Raw genomic sequence first — 14,626 nt, forward strand, 5'->3', positions numbered from 1 at the left:
ACACCCTGTGATGACCTTTGACTACCATTATTTTAATTGACTTTGGTGTGTTATTTATCCTAGCCAGAATGTAAAACGTCCTGCTTATGCCTTGTTTCTCTTAAAAGATGTATTTCTTGTAATATTGAGGTCTTTCGGTGGGAGCTGTCACAGAGTAGGACAGACTTGCCAAGAACAGATCGTGTGAGATGTGCATTTGAAAGCATGAGAGAGAGGTGTAGAATGTAGTTTTTTGTCTTGAAGTGCAGTGTTATGAGCAGTGGTGCACAAATGTGCACTGTGTCGTACATTGAGAGATGAAGTATGTGATGCTATGAGCAGTGGTGCACAAATGTGCACTGTGTTGTACACTGGGAAGTAGAATTATTAATTTCTTACTATTGGCTTTGACATGGCCTCATGTTATCTTGAATTCGGACTCTGCCTAGCTTGAGCTTTATCTGCGCGCACAGCCACGCTTGCAAGTTGTTTGGGTTAATCACGTTCAAGGATTGTTTTTGTGAGAGATTGTTTAATATACCCTGGAAGGCTTTCGTGAGATTAGTCTAGATAAAGGCTGGAACATGCAAGAATGTAGAGGGGACGTGGAAAGTCCTTTTTGCCATGGAGTGCTTGCTTACAAGCTGGCCAGTCCTAGTAAGTTTCCTTGTGCGGTGAGGAAGATTCTCACATCTTCTACTGTGTGTTTTGAGACTATAAAGCTGAGGTTTGTTGACAGCTGAGTTGGGAGCTCACTTAGAGATTAGATGTACTGCTGTAAGACTAACAGAACCGGAGTACCGCTCAAGAGTCCAAGCCAGTTGTGAACGGGCCCCCCCAGAGTAAATTGGCAAAGATGTTAGTGAACAATTTGGGTGAGGTGACTGGTTTCTGACTAGTGCCATTGTGCTGCGTTGTTCCAGTGGCTGTGGTTATTTGAGGTGTTTTCTATGTGAGGTGTGAATGAGAGAGGTGTACATCCAAAGTAATATTTTGATGTATCAAGGGTATATTTATCTTTCTGATCTCTTGCAGGACGTCCATTATATTTACTTGAGTCTTATCCCATGTTGTTTGCTACTTGTTTATTCATTAGTATTATTCATGCATTTAACTGTTGCATTGATCAAGTGTGTTATTATTGCTTGCATATAAATATATATATATATATATATTACCTACTGGCGGTCGCCAGTAGGTATATATAGTTAGGATTTTTTTCCTATGGGATTTTTGAAAATTCTATGTCGAATAACTTTGGCGTTTGTGGACGGAATTGGCTGACATTTTCTGGAAAATGGCACATTTTGTTTTTGAGCAGCCCCTGAAAATGTGGGGGGGATTCGTCAAGCAGGGGCCGAGATAAAAGGGGGGTCCCAAAACGTGTTTTCCCCATGCAATTTTCCATAGGGCGGTTGGACTCACTTTTAGCCCGAACGGCTGAATGGATTTCCACCAAACTTGGCAAAATTGTAGGGACTGGTACCCCGATGTGCCTTTGCTATGTCTCAAGATATATGCTCCAGTGGTTTTTACGAAAATTAACTTTGAAAAATATATATTGGGCTACATTGGGCTATATATATGTTAGAGCCCAAATGTAGCCCAATGTAGCCCAATGTAGCCCAATGTAGCCCAAAGATGGCCACCAGAGACTTAAAATGTACTGTGCAACTTTTTTATGTTACATAGTAATTTTGCTCATAGTTACTTCCTATCTCCCACTATATTATCTCCAATGTGTATTTAACATCTCTTTATCATCTCCTGCCTCCATGTTGTTTATGCTTTCCTGACAGACTATGGTATGAATTCCATATACCACAATAACTTCTGTAAAAACATGCAAGATATCTACAAAGGAGACGGGTTTTAGTAGTGAAAATGAATGCTTGTAAATAGGATCTGTGCTCGGTTCATAAAATATTAATTAAAAAACGATTTTAGGGCAAATTAATGGCTTTCAGTAGTGAAAATGAATGCTTGTACATAGGACCTGTGTTCTGTTCCTAAAATGATAATTGAAAAACGATTTTAGTGCAAATCAATGGGTTTCAGTAGTGAAAATTGACAGATTCTTTAACATTCACATGACCCGACGCGCTTACGCTACTACGCTACCAGTCTTACTTATGACAAAAGTATGGCACACCTGAAGTCATCTTGATTGGAATAAAGTGGTAACACTTAATACATTTAATTTGAAAAGGAACAAAATGAGGGGTTTCATTTTGCCATAGAAATTTTATATATATATATATATATATATATATATATATATATATATATATATATATATATATATATATATATATATATATATATATATATATATATATATATATATTACCTACTGGCGGTCGCCAGTAGGTATATATAGTTAGGATTTTTTCTTATGGGATTATTCATAATTCTATGTTAGAATAACTTTATCGTTGATGGACGGAATTGGCTGAAATTTTCCTGAAAATGGCACATTTACTCTCCGGTCCTTCCCTGAAAGTTTGGGGGTGATTCGTCAAGCGGGGGCCGAGATAAAAGGGGGGTCCCAAAACGTGTTTTCCCCATGCAATTTTCCATAGGGCGGTTGGACTCACTTTTAGCCTGAATGGATTTCCACCAAACTTGGCAAAATTGTAGGGACTGTTAGCCCGATGTGCCTTTGCTATGTCTCAAGATATGTGGTCCAGTGGATTTTGAGAAATTAAGGTTCAAAAAAATATATATATCTGTGACAGCGCTCCGGTGCGCGCACCGGAGCGCGTTACGGAACTTCGCGAGGAGAAGCGGATTGGCTCTCCGGTGTCTGACAACATTCCAAACAGTTCGGAGCGGCCGCCATCTTGTGTCTCGGTAGGATAGAGACACAAGAGGTGGAAAAAACAAAGTGCGAAATGACCAAAAGGGGGCAGGGTAGATCCCCCCTGACCACCTAGGTTTGATGTGGGGGCTATTAAAAGGCCCCGCGGGGCAAAAAATAAATAAAAAAATGTTTGCGTTTTTTCACGGGAGTTGCGCTTCCCGGTGCGCGCACCGGGAAGCTTACCGGCAGCGTAACTGGAGTCCGCCATCTTGTGTTTCGGTCGAATTTAGACAGAAGATGGAGGATAAACAATGTTGGGAATGGGCTAAAGGGGGCACGGTAGACATATCATGACCCCCTAGTTTATCTGAGGGTGTATTTTTTTAGGGAAGAAACAAAAAACTGTGAATTAACAGTGGCTTAACAGGAGCAAAAAAAAATAAAAAAAGCTACTGCTTTCTTTTCTTGCTGCAGTGGTGGTTGTCTACAGCATCATTAATAAGGGAAATACTTAGTTGCCCGTAGCAGATGGTCTTTCCACAATAAATGCAGACCATCTTTAATCCACCAAATTTATTTTGTATGTTTGGCACCATTTGGCGCCCTTCTGGTGCTGCAACCGTAATTTCACCTGTGGAGGTGCTGGCCTGAGGATCTCTGTTCTTTTGAATCATGTCCCGTACCTCAGCCTGTGCCAAATTGTTAGGATGCCACCTCTCCATGTGGCGGATCATTGTATAATTCCTGAAGGAATACTTTTTGTTGGGGTTGCCCCTGGAGAGGACTTTGTCGCAAATTAAACAGGTGACATGTGGGGCATTCACTTTTTTTTGCCCAGCAGGGATGGAGAAGTACTCCCATATAAAATGCACTTTTACATGCCTTTCCCTAGGTTCTTCCGGCAAGAATCTCCTACGCTGTTCCTCCTCATCATCTTCTTCCTCCACTTCTTCAACTCCTGGAAGGATCTGGGGTGGTGGACCTTCCTTTCTGGGTGGTGGTGGTGGTGGTGGGGGTACACCAGCTGCAGCTACTACTGAAGCCATTTCTCTGCTCACAAATAGCTCTTGCTCTCTCAAAGAAGAAAGTAAAAATGAGGAAAAAAGGAGGGGGCTTTCATCATTTGGATAAAAAAAAAGTTGAGAACCAATGAAAAGTGTTATTTTCAGGTCACATGTCCCGACTCGCTTACGTTACGCGCTCCGGCGCGCTTACGTTACGCGCTCCGGCGCGCTTACGTTACGCGCTCCGGGTCGCACCACGGAGCGCTTCTGGGTGCGTTTACTCAGCGCGCCGAAAGAACGCATCACGCGGTTACGTGATACGTCACGCTTACGCGGCGCGTCACGATGTTGTTTTCGTTCGCGGCAATTGCGCTGACGGGGCGCTTACCGTAACGCGCACCGGGGCGCTGAACAGAGTTGCGCTTACCGGTGCACTGCCCGGTGCGCGTAACGGGAGAGCTCCGGGGCAAAATTTTTAAAATAAAATTAAACATAAAAAAAAATGTATTAAATAAATATAAAATACATTATTCATTTTAATGAAGTATCTATTTTACAGCTATTGATATTTGCTATCAAAAAACCATTGAAATTCACAGAAAAAACCATAGGTTTGAGACCATATATAGTTAGGTATTTGCATTTACAAAACCTTGAAAATTCAATGAAAAAACCATAGGTTTGAGACCATATATAGTTAGGTGAATATTTTAATCATACAAAACCAATGAAATTCCATATATAGTTAGTTGCACTAACTATATATTTCGCGCACCCGCAATCCACTGCTGATGATGTCACATATTACATCATTCATGACATGGTCAGTGACATCACTGATGACATCTCAAATGACATCACTGATGACATCACTGATGACATCATCCAGTGACTGTGTGTTTCTGTAAAGTTTAAATATGTTTTACATATTGAAGAATGAGTGGATGTATGAGTGTCTGGATGAAGGATTTAGTAGGTGTGTGACTGACTGTATGAGTGAGTGAATAAATGTGTCATACTAAATGCATGGGTTAGTGACTAAACTGTCTGAATGTGTGCATCAGTATGTCTGTTGTGGTGTAAACTGCTGCATGTGTTGATCATTAGCTATACGAGAGGCTATATGTGTTATTGATTGGTTGCTCAAGTATTTGTATGGGAGATTGAGTGTGTGTGGGGGTGGCTGGGAGGTGTGTGACTCTGTGCATAGATGTGTGAGCAGTTGATTCACTAGGTGTATGAGTTCAAGAGTGCATGTGGAAACAGCTACATGGGCGGTTGACTGTGTGCATGAGTGTATTGATGAGTGAATGGATATCTGAATGCTACATGTCATAGTAAGTACATATGTAAAACACAGTACATGTGAGAGTTGGCATATATAAATAACTGTGCATGAGAGCCAGTGAATGTGTTAGTGGCTGTATGGATCATTGTGAACTTGTATCAGGGATTGTATAAGAGAGTAAATATGTGTTAGTATATGTTTGAATAAGTAAGGTGTGTATAACTGTATAGTTGAGGAAATGGAGGTGAGATTGTTTCTTTGCATGACTGACTAGGTGTGTGAGTAACTCCATGGATGAGTGACAGTGTGTGAGTGTCTGTATACACTGAGTGTATCTAAGGTTATATTAGAGTCTGAAGAGGTTCATCGTATTAGCACAAGAATGATGTCATCAGTGATGTGATCAATGATGTCAAATGAGATGTCATCAGTGATGTCATCAGTGATGTCATTTGAGATGTCATCAGTGATGTCATCAGTGATGTCACTGACCATGTCATGAATGATGTAATATGTGACATCATCAGCAGTGGATTGCGGGTGCGCGAAATATATAGTTAGTGCAACTAACTATATATGGAATTTCATTGGTTTTGTATGATTAAAATATTCACCTAACTATATATGGTCTCAAACCTATGGTTTTTTCATTGAATATATATATATATATATATATATTCCTCACAAAGAACGTATTCCAGCACTCCGTTAGTTGTCAAGATTTGATTTATTCAGCGCAAAAAGTACAAGCCTACGCGTTTCGAACCCACTGGTTCCTTCTCACGGCGGTTTATGCCGCCGTGAGAAGGAACCAGTGGGTTCGAAACGCGTAGGCTTGTACTTTTTGCGCTGAATAAATCAAATCTTGACAACTAACGGAGTGCTGGAATACGTTCTTTGTGAGGAATTTATACACGGAACCCGGTCCTGGTTCCGACTCCAGCACCAACCTGCCAAGCGCTCCCTCTGCGACAGGACAGCTTGCTTTGAATATATATATATATATGTGTGTATTTGAATGTTGTTATTTTGGCATCTGGGAAAGACTTTCTGTTTGAGAGCATTGCATAAATAATCCCCAAGTCTTATTCTAAAAAGAGTCTCTTTGCATTTTGTAAAACAAAACCCTTTTCTAGGTGTTGCTGTGTTTTACGTTTTGCTTCGTCGTGTTTGAGCCACCTTGTGGGAGATTCTGTATTATCTGAAAGGTAAAACAAGACATTCTCCGAGGCACCAGCAAGACATGACTGACTTCGACCCATCTATACCAGCATCTCAGAGGTGAAACTAACATTCAACTGGTTCTACCCTTAAACTTCAGGATTTCACACAGGTGCCTAGCATGTGAAAGACTCCAAGGCAAGCATACTATGTAGCTTACTGTGCACCAGACACTTGATTCTTTCAAAGGGAAGCCCAAAATTGCAACTCTTTTAACATCCCCCACATCCTCTTTCATGCTATACTATGCACTGCTGGAGTTTCCAGTGTGTATATTTTGTGAAATTGAGTGGCTATTTTTCAGTGTTTTCACAAATTCTGAAAGCAGTACTTACTAAGTGTTTACACCTTTCAGAGCCACAAGTCTGCCAGGGATGGCCATTTTCTCTGGTTTAAAACGTACACTCATAGGTAACATTTTTATAGTAGTTGTACCACCTCGAACATCATCTGATGTACATAGCAACATTTATGTATTTTTTTATTACGTACATCTTTGCTGTAGAATTTCTTCTTTATAAGCTCTCCCAGAGAGGAATTGCTTTTCAGCTATTGCTGCTTGTCCTGGACAGCACAGGCAGTAAAAAGGCTGTCTGGGTACAAGCCTGGCAGACATGGCACCCGTGGGGTGCGGACAAAGCACCAGCTTGCCCACAGGCCTACTGTACCATGAAGCCCTGGCCACCCCAACCCCATACAATGTAGTTAGGCCTCAACCAGCCCCCTGCTTCTGTGGGAGGAGGCGGTTGTGGAGTAGGTGGACTACCACCAAGGTCTTCTGTCATTGTAAGCATGGGCGCGGCCCACCATGGAGCGTTCAAGTTAGAGAGAATTCCACTTTTAATTGAAAATGCCGATTGATTTTTCAACTGCTAATTATTGGACATTTTTGGTTTTAAACTGGAAGGCATATGGATCGTGCACAATTGTTCAGTGGGAGGACTTTGATCCAGCACAAATAAATGGATTAGACTCCTGTCACCTGTGCCCTCACGTGGGGGTGAGATGGGCTTCTGTGGCAAGCCACAAAGACAAAACACTGACATTAAGTGTTCCTCTTGAACTGCAAAAGGATTTTTTCACTTTGGATGATTGGATTAGAAGATTCAGCAATATGTTTGCGTGAGCCCGCGTAGCAAGAATAAAGATCCATTGCTCAACGTCTCTTACAGGATTGTAAGTGTGATACTTATCAGTCCACCAGAGCTTATGTTTGGTGCCATTTTATGTTTTATTATCATTCGACAGGTGTACTGTAGTGTCTCATCATTTTAGAGCTCGGTGTCCCATCTGTGGAGTTGAAATGACATTTAGGAAAGCCATTTGGGATGTTAGGACTGAATCAGAGGGATTCTGATTATTTAGCAGAAAGGCGGGCATCGTTTGTAGTTGTTCGGACTTCAATGGTGCTTTAGGCAGCAACACGCTCTTCTACTCACCCTTTGGAGGTTGCAAGAGTCTGGAGTTCTCAAATAAGTGCTTTTTTTGAATGGGTAAAATGACTGTGGGGCATATTACCAACGTTAAGCGATATTTATCGCTAATGATGCTTAGCAACGAATTTTTTAACGCTAAGCATCGTCAGAAATTATCGCAGATAAACCTTGCTATTATCAAGGTTTATCGCAAATGCGATAAAAAACGGCCGCAATGCATGAATATCGCTGAAAAGTCAGCGATATTCATGCATTACCGAGCTAATGCTCTTAGCCATGTTATCCACCTCCCATTGGATGACATGGCTAAGAACTGCTCAGGACAGGTGTTAGTTTTTGGAGATATTCGCGCTTAGCACGAATATATCCAAAAGTTGGTAATAGGAGATAGCGATGTTAGCGACTGTTTCCAGTCGCTGACATCTTGGCACGCCCACTTTGCATGTCATTAGTGATAAATATCACTGACATGCAAAGTGGGGCCCAAGATGGTCGCTATCTCCTACTAGCTGTCGCTAACTGGTGTTAGCGACAGCTAGGTAATAGGGAGATAATTTTATCTCCGCTTTCTTGGCTTTTAAAGCCAAAAAAGCGGAGATAAACCCCCTTGATAATATGCCCCTGTGTCCTTTAAATCAGTAATAATTTCATCTAAGCCTGCAATGTCGGTCCAAGTCACCTGGAATACAGAAATACAGAGGAATAAGAATCAATCTTGTAGCAAATCCTTTGATTTGATGAATGCTGTAACATAGCACAAAAAGATATCGAACAATAAGGGAGTCGTGTACACACTCCACGGCAGCACACTTCAAACAGTACCTGATATCAAGCAAACATCCCACCATGCAAAAGTTATTTTGGGGGTTCTCCCCCATTCAAAGTCAGGTAAGTTTTATCTAATGCACAAATCTGCTCCTAACGCATCTTAATATATAACCATGGGCAGAATGAGACATTCCCATTGCAAAGTCTGAGGAAGCAATCTTAAAAAGCTGCAGTGGTTTTCAGTCTCGCCGCTTACGACAAAGACCACCTCCCTGCGCCAAAGCCGGGCAGAGTCGGTGGGCAGGGCAGTGGCAAATAGCACAAAACAGGCAAACGGATACAATGCTACAATGATGCCAACAGTGAGGTATGGATTAAACAATAAGAATGACAAGTAAAAGTTGGAAACAGAGTTGTACACTATTGTTAAAATAACAAACAGGTTAAGTGAGTCGCTAACAGTGGGGTAAGTTTAACAGTTACAAATTAGCTAAACTGTGAAAACAATCAAAGTCACAAGTCGTCAGGGCAGGGTGCGGACGGCGGTTTGTGCGGCTGCGGGGAAGCCGGTGTGAGGGGTCTGCTGAAATCTGTTCGTTTCAGCCATTTCTCCGAAGGAACAATCTGGTGTTGCTTGTGGAGGTAAACAAGAGAATAAAGATTATATTCAAGAGTGAACATGATGTTCTTGGCAGTTGAGCTCACGGTCTAAGTCTAGCTTAACCGCATGCGTGCGGCCGCGATTTTTGAGCTGTGCGGCGGTTTTTTAAAAAAACGCGTTACATGCCGAGCTGAGTTCGTCATGAGCATGCGAGAGGCGCAACTCTTGATGGAAGGGGTTAATAGCATATTCAGAACCGACGAGAACGTGTGCGACAACGCAGTGATGATGCAGGCAACAGTCCTGATGTCGAAACAGACTTCAGAGGACGGCGTGACAGCAAACAGAATACTATAAACCCCTGTGACGTCTGCCACATCAAATGCCTTCATGGTGGGACTCTGGATGGGGAGCCAACATGGCTGGAATCCTACTAAAGGTCCAATGGGTGAAGAAGGGAGGCAGAAAGGAGGAGGAAGACCGTGATGAAGGGAGAAAGAAGGGATTTTAAAAAAAGAACGCGCAAGAGTGAGATAACAATAGGAAGTCTAGAATGGTGGAAGAAAGCGGAATGAGGTGGAAAGACGACAGCACTTCTTTGATACTAACAAACTCAGGCATCTGGCAGTGGGCTCAAAAGAACACTTGTAGCTTTTTCGTGACATGACACATTGAATAAATGTATGTAAGGGATCATGCTGACATATTTTGGCACAAGGTGTATTTCATTTACAACACAAAATGCAGGCAGATCCATGGGCATTTCATCCATGGCACACGATACGGTCAGCTACGGGATCATTTTATTTGTGGCCTGAAATACAGGGGGAGAAATTAGGCACACAGACTGCAAGGGTCTGTTTCCAACTCCTTCCCCTCATGGGAATGGCACTTCACCAAGAGCAGTAGTAAAACAGAAAGCTAAAAAAATAAAAAATAAACTAACAATAGCTGATACAACAAGAGGTGGAGGAGTGTGGCTCACTGATGAGAGCGGCAGACCCTGATGCAGAGGTCGGCCCGGGACCAGGGTTCAATCCCCGACGCGGCAGGGTCCTGAGCCCAAAATGTCCACGGACTCGATAATTCTCGCCTCGGTGCCTACTCTAATCATGGGGTCCCACGCTGCAACTCTGGGCAATAGTTGCTTAATCTCCACTACGGCGGCCTGAGGTTCCGTGACGATTTTACTCGTGTTTGTAACATTGTCGTAAATACATAATTTTGGTATCAGCGAACCGCAAATGATCCATTTAGTATATCCTGGTGTTTTCGCTATGCTACGAGCAAGAGCACTCCAGTTACAAACACATTTCTGTTCTACCCGTGGCATCCATCTTAGAACACGGAAGCCATTTTGTATTCCTTGCCCTCACATAGTCAATGGACACGCAATGACCTCTTTTTCATTAAAGGACACGTAGGCTTTAACCGGCGATTCACCTTGCTAGTGACACGTGCACCTTAGGCCAGCAACGCTGTAGCAGCATGACTCGGCAAGAACTGCCTCCCCAGCCTGAGGCCAGTCCTGCTATACTGGTTCTTGTGTTCGTTGGCCTGATCATGATTAGGCGGCCGAAGCTGGTAACCGTGCCCATTTACGGCCCACAAACATTTCTTATCCTGTCTTTCTATCTTCTGCACCTGGCTCTGCTCCTTTCCTTCTGGGCCTTTATTAGGGGGAGGTAACGAAATTTACGATGAGGCGGTCCGGGTCTTGAATGAAGAATTGACATGGGATTATGATGGACTAGTGGGAACCCCTCATTTGTAATGTTTTGACATCAGATACTGTTGACGATCCCTGTGCAACGCCAAATATTTATTGTTTAAGACACGAATGTTTAGAACTGTGGTAACATGTAAAGAATTTGCCTGAAGCCCAATATTTAGTATATAAGGAGCAACCCTCTTTGTACAAATCGAACAGGCTCCTAGATACTGCCCATGTGTAGTTTCTGTGACTTCTGTGTCCCTGCAGTAATAAACCTTTGGTCTTTGACGCCACCATCGAGAAGCCCGTGTTTCTGTTTGTTTGTGCACCGAGACAGGTGGAACTCCGGGGTCTTCGGGTGTTATCCCTGACACCTCTGGACGGAACCAAAAAGTCCAGAACTCCAATTGGCGCCCAACGTTGGGCGACGTCATTCGGTACCGGTCCAAAAGCCTGAAGAGTTCGAGGAGCTTCGTGTGAAGATTTCAGAGGGAGGCGCCCCACTTCATCGATCCCGGCATATCGCAAAAGTGGCCCCGACGTTCTCTTCCACGAGGGTTCCCGTTCAGACGGCTGCAGTGGTCCGTTGCCTTGACCGTCGCCCTGTCTTGGACCCGAGGTGCAGTCCTCAGTACGGCGAAACGTGACGGGTTTCTCCTTGGTGACGTCTTCAGTGCCTCAGTTAAGTATTTAGTGGTTGCTAGTTGGTTATTTTGTAAGGGTTGCTCCTATTTGGATAATCCTTTTAGTTCTCAGTTCAGTTCAGTTCTGTAAGGTTATCACTGGTTATTCTGGTTACGATAATCATTCTGTTCAGTTCAGGTATCGATACATTTGTCAGTTCTGGTAGGCCTAAGTTCTTGGTTCGAGTGCGCATCTTTTCTGTTTGTGTCTTGTTTGTTTTGTGTTCCGGATTATAAAATGGTAAGTCGGAAAAATTGTATGTTGTCTTGTTTTAGTTGCAACAGTGATTCCCAGTTGGAGGACTCGTGTTTGGTTCCTCCGATTGGAACTCCCCTTTATGATCTATATTGCAAATTTGGTGTGGGCCCTATCTCTTATAATGAGGTATGGATCCGCTACACAGAAAAAGATGGTGTCCTTAGTTGGCCACTACATGGTAGTTTTGAACCTGAAGTTCTCGATAATCTAGAAAGAAGGTTGTTTAAGAAGAAAGCCCGGCCGGCAATGTTTGATTCTTTCCGTTATTGGCGAAAAGAATCTAAACAGAGAGAAATTAAAAAGTTGAAGAAAGAACAGAAAGAGCAAGAGTTGACTTTAGAACAGTCTGCTAGACAGCTGCAACTCAACGAGTCTGAGAAAGCGATGGAGGTGGCCAATAGAGAGCGTAATTTAGCGATAGACAAGTGCTATCCTGCTTTGCCATCGAGTACGGCTAAGATAGTAGAGGACCCTGAAAAGGATCCCCTGTTGTCTTACTTGTTACGATCACCCCCACCGTATGCACAGGGTGCTACGGCTCCACCTATACCGAATGTTCAATTACCGGTTGCTGGACAACCTGGTGCCCCTGTTCCCGCTCCCCTGAATCAAGTTCCTGTACCTCCTGTGGTCAATATTAATGTTCCTTCGACAACCCCTCTTCTAGGGTTGCCGGCTTCTTTACCTATGCCTGTGTCGCTCACACCTGCTACTTCACAAGCTATTTTTCCTGCTACCCCTACTGTTCCTGACCTATCTGTTCCAACTGCTACTCTATTCACTGCCTCTGTTAATATTATGACTCCGCTTTCTGTTCGTCGAAGAATCACTGATTCTGTCTCTAATATTCTATCTCCCTTCTATAAAACTCTGATTAAGACTCCTACCTCTGACTCTGTGCAGAGACGTAGTCAGCTTCCCAGTACTGAAGAAAAAGGAATATTAGATTCCACTGCTCTTAGATGGGTTTCGAAAGTTGTAAGATATAATGTACAAAATGTATTAGATACATTTATGCAATGGAACGAACCGACACAACGATATGTGTTCGATGAAATGTGTTTCCTTCTACGTGAGGAATTGGAAGAGGATGACCCTGAATCAAATCTAGGAGAATTAATTAATGTTCAGAAAGAGTTTGCTGCAGGTATGATAGTTGGACAAAATATAAAAGAAGCGATGGAACTGATTCTAAGTTATAGGAATGACTCATCCCTTCATTCACCGAGAGAATTAGAGAAACGTAGTACGAAACGAAATCGTCAATATCCAATGAGAGAGGTTCCACCAATTTGGCGTGAAGCTGTGCAAGCTAATGCAAACCTTGGTATTGCAGCCGCTCCGGCCCAATTCCAGAGAGTCTGGATACATATTCCATGGAAGCGAGCTGAAGTATTAGCAGTGAAACAGGCCTTGCCAGATCCGCGTAAAAATCCTGCAGGGTACTACAAAGAGTTGGCTCAAACAGTTGACGCTTGTGTATTGAATCTTGCTGACATAGATCTGCTATTTGGTAATGTAGTACCGCAACCAATTTGGGCTAAAATTCGTAAAGAGAATCATCCAGTTGCCCTAGGTGGTGACTGGGCAGCTATAATTGCAGCGGATGGTCAACAAATAGGTGGTTCCAAACCTGAACCTTTAATTGCTAATTTGCCTGGTAGAATAATCGATTTAATGAAAACCTTGATGCCAGCATTGCGCGTTAACTGGGACAAATTGTCCGCGTGCAAACAAAAGAAAGACGAAAGCGTCTCCGACTTTTTCACAAGATTCGAGGAGACTTTCGTGGATCATAGTGGTCAGGATATGAGCACAGAAGGAGGCCAGAGATTATTTGTTGATAAATTTGTGCACAATCTGTTGCCAGAACTTAGTGGTAAATTAAAGAATTCTGAAAGTGCGTGGGCTGTCTCTACGACTGCGCAAATACTTGCGACTGCTCAGTACTATGAAAATAGGGATAAAGAAGAGAAGGAAAAATCAGATAAAAAGACGAAAGATTTAAAAACTAAAGTACTTTTACAGCAAGCTTATCCGCCTCGCATGAATCAGACGAATATGCAGCAAGGGTCATATCAAAGAACGGATTATAATTTTCAAAGGCCACAATACCAATGGAATCAATGTGCTTATTGCAAAAAGGAAGGTCATTACAAAAGTGAATGTCCAGTTCGAACGCAAAATAATGCTGCGGCAGCTCAGAGAGGTTGTGGTAGTTCTATGCAAAACTCTAGAGGTCGAGGACGAGGTGCTATGCCTCCGCAGACGAGTGATCGCCCCTCTAATTATTTCGACCAGCGAAATGGACAATCTGCCCAACAGAATAGGTCTCCACAGTATCATGTCGAAGACTATTATGAAACTAGTGAGGAAATTCAGCAAAGTGAGTACTAGGACAGCCATGGACAAAGAGAGGGAGTAGTATCAGTTCCAGTAGATCAGAGTGGGCCTTATGTCGCAGTAGCAACATCAGGTATAGTCGAACCGTTTCTGTTGGATACTGGTGCAGCAAAAAGTTCTATCATACATGCGAAACTCCCTGGCGCACCTTTGTCTGGCTCAACAAACGTTTCAGTAGGTTTTTCGGGCGCCCCTGTTCACAACCCTGTTTCTGGTCCTTTGTCTATTTCTGTTGGACCACGTCAATTGAAAGCACCCCTGATTTTGACGACAGGTTGTAACGAAAATCTGCTTGGTTTAGACTTGTTAAAACGCCTGTATGCGACATTGTACTGTTCTCCAGCAGGAGTACAGCTTACGTTGGGTAAAAGAATAATCTCTCCGATGTACCTGTCGATGGATGCGCTCCCACCAGAGCTGCGTTCACTCCCTGATACTCTTTGGGCGACTGGTCCTAATGATGTAGG

Source organism: Lissotriton helveticus, chromosome 8, assembly GCF_964261635.1.
Source record: "Lissotriton helveticus chromosome 8, aLisHel1.1, whole genome shotgun sequence".
Lineage (NCBI taxonomy): Eukaryota > Metazoa > Chordata > Amphibia > Caudata > Salamandridae > Lissotriton > Lissotriton helveticus.